Source organism: Lygodium microphyllum, chromosome 5 (genome assembly GCF_053477565.2).
Source record: "Lygodium microphyllum isolate KBCC chromosome 5, Lygodium_microphyllum_v1.1.10, whole genome shotgun sequence".
In the NCBI taxonomy this organism is placed as follows: domain Eukaryota; kingdom Viridiplantae; phylum Streptophyta; class Polypodiopsida; order Schizaeales; family Lygodiaceae; genus Lygodium; species Lygodium microphyllum.
Window position 1 is genome coordinate 86,836,953 of NC_141139.1, and position 3,385 is coordinate 86,840,337.

The window sequence follows — 3,385 nt, forward strand, 5'->3', positions numbered from 1 at the left end:
GAAGCGGAGGCCCGCGAACGCGGAAAGGATGCCTTCGCCCTTTGGCTCGAGGAGAACCCCCCAGCTCCTTCCAACGACCCTTGAGCCTTCCCAGTACTTCAACAATAATGCGGTTCTCAAGCATAGACCCAAACGTGCCCCACTCCTCAAATGTAATCGAGTCGAGGGTGGACCCGCATGGTAGCAACAATCTAAAAAGACAACTCCAAATAAATAAGAAGCCCCAATGTCCTAGTGCGGCAGACACTGGCCAGTCTGATAGCATAGACTGTGTTAAGACCCCGCGGTCCTTTAGACCGGCATACACTGACCAGCTTGATAGAAAAAGCTGCGTTAAGACCCCGGATGAGTCAAATAACAAACGCTACCCTTAGATTGTTGAGGTCAGCAATCCAGTAAGCGGGGGTGAGTGTAAGGGCTTTGTAGCTATACCATGCCGTTGCTACCGATTACACCTATATAGGGAGTAGTAGTGACTCAAAGCCCTGCCTTGTTTCCACTCTACGTGTGATTCCCTATACCCAGTGGTGAACCCTCTTATGTGCGGCGTCACGAGGGTGTAGTCCTGGGATGTGTCTATGTTGTCCCGCTTTTGGATTGAATAATACAAGAGTATACCTTGAGCTCATATCGTGTTACCTTTCTGTGCCGTGTTGAGTGCGTAACGAGTGCAGGTTTATCACACCTCAACACACACCACCCCTCCCCCCCCCTCTCCAAAATTCGCCCCCTCCCCCCCTCATCAAGCACCACCCCACCCCACCCCCCTCCCCTTAACACACACACCCACCCACCGCGATGCCCCCCCCCCAACACACCACAGCATGTCGCGACGCCCCCCTCTCCCCCCCCCCCCTCAATACACACCACACCACACCACCCCTCCCCCCCCCTCAAAAATTCGCCCCCCCCCCCCCCCCCTCCCCCTCAACACACACTACACAACACCACCCCTCCCCCCCCCTCAAAAATTCGCCCCCCCCCCCCCCCCCAAAAATTCGCCCCCCCCCTCAACACACACCACCCCACCCCTCCCTCCCCCCCGCCCCAACACACACCACACCACACCACGCCTCCCCCCCCCCTCTACACACACCACCCCCCCTCAAAGATTCGGCCCTCCCCCCCCCCCCCCCCCCCACCTCAACACACACCACCCCTCCCCCCCCTCTCCAAAATTCGCCCCCCCCCCCCCCCTCATCACACACCACCCCACCCCACCCCCTCCCCTTAACACACACACCCACCCACCGCGATGGCCCCCCCCCAACACACCACACCATGTCGCGATGCCCCCCCCCCCCCCCCCCCAAAAAAAAATTCGCCCCCCCCCCCACCAACACACACCACCCTATCCCCCCTAAAAAATTCGGCCCTGCCCCCCCCCCCCCCCCCCCCCTCAACACACACCACACCACACCACCCCTCCCCCCCTCCCCTCAAAAATTCGCCCCCCCCCCCTCCCCCTCAACACACACCACACCACACCACCCCTCCCCCCCCTCCCCCCCCCCTCCCCTCCCCCCCCTCAACACACACCACCCCACCCCACCCCTCCCCCCCCCCTAAAAAATTCCACCCCCGCCCCCCCAACACACACCACATCACACCACGCCTCCCCCCCCCCCCCCAACACACACCACCCCTCCCCCCCCCTCTCCAAAATCCCCCCCCCCCCCCTCATCAAGCACCACCCCACCCCACCCCCTCCCCTTAACACACACACCCACCCACCGCGATGCCCCCCCCCCAACACACCACACCATGTCGCGAAGCCCCCCTCCTCCCCACCCCCCCCCTAAAAAATTCGGCCCTCCCCCCCCCTCAATACACACCACACCACACCACCCCTCCCGCCCCCCTCAAAAATTCACCCCCCCCCTCCCCCTCAACACACACCACACAACACCACCCCTCCCCCCCCCCCTCAAAAATTCGGCCCCCCCCCCCCCAAAAATTCGCTCCCCCCCCCCCCCGCCCCCCCCCTCAACACACACCACCCCCCCCCCCCAACACACACCACACCACACCACGCCTCCCCCCCCCCCTCAACACACACCTGCCCCCCCCCTAAAAGATTCGGCCCTCCCCCCCCCCTCAACACACACCACCCCTCCCCTCCCCCTCCAAAATTCGCCCCCCCCCTCATCACACACCACCCCACCCCACCCCCCTCCCCTTAACACACACACCCACCCACCGCGATGCCCCCCCCCAACACACCACACCATGTCGCGACGCCCCCCTCCCCCCCACCCCCCCCCAAAAATTCGCCCCCTCACAAATTCGCCCCCCCACCACACCACCCCTCCCCCCCACCCCCCCACCCCCCCCACCCCAACACACACCACTCCACCCCTCCCCCCCCCCCCTCCCCCCCCCCTCAACACACACCACACCACACCACCCCTCCCCCCCCTCCAAAATTCGCCCACCCCCCCCCCTCAACACACACCACCCCACCCCTCCCCCCCCCCCCGCCCCCTCAAAAATTCGGCCCTCCCTCCCCCCTCAACACACACCACACCACACCACCCCTCTGCCCCACCTCCAAAATTCGCCCCCGCCCTCATCACACACCACCAAACCCCACCCCCCTCCCCTTAACACACACACCCACCCACCGCGATGTCCCCCCCCCCAACACACACCACACCATGTCGCGACGCCCCCGTCCCCCCCGCCCCATGACATGACACGACGCGACGTGCTCCCCGCTCGACCCACCCAACCCTACGTCACTCCCCCATGACACGGCACACCCCCCACCCCACCGCGCCCCCCCAGGACACCCCCCTGCACCCCACCTCAAAAAACCGCACTCCCTCCACGCCACACCACCACCCCTCCGAAAACCCTGCTCGACCCACCCCACCCCGCGTCACCCCCCACCACACGGCGCACCCCCCACCCCACCGCACCCCCCCACGATGCCGCCCCGCACCCCGCCACGCCTCCGAAAACCCCGCTCGACCCACCCCACCCCGTGTCACCCCCCACGACACGGCGCACCCCCCCACCCCATCGCACCCCCCCACGACGCCCCCCCGCACCCCACCTCGAAAAACCGCGCTCCCTCCACACCACCCCACCACGCCTCCGAAAACCCCGCTCGAACCACCCCACCCCGCGTCACCCCCCCACGACACGGCGCACCCCCCACCCCACCGCACCCCACCACGAGGCCCCCCCCCGCACCCCACCTCGAAAAACCGCGCTCCCTCCACACCACCCCACCACGCCTCCGAAAACCCCGCTCGACCCACCCCACCCCGCGTCACCCCCCATGACACGGCACACCCCCACCCCACCGCGCCCCCCCACGACGCCCCCCCCGCACCCCACCTCGAAAAACCGCGCTCCCTCCACGCCACACCACCACCCC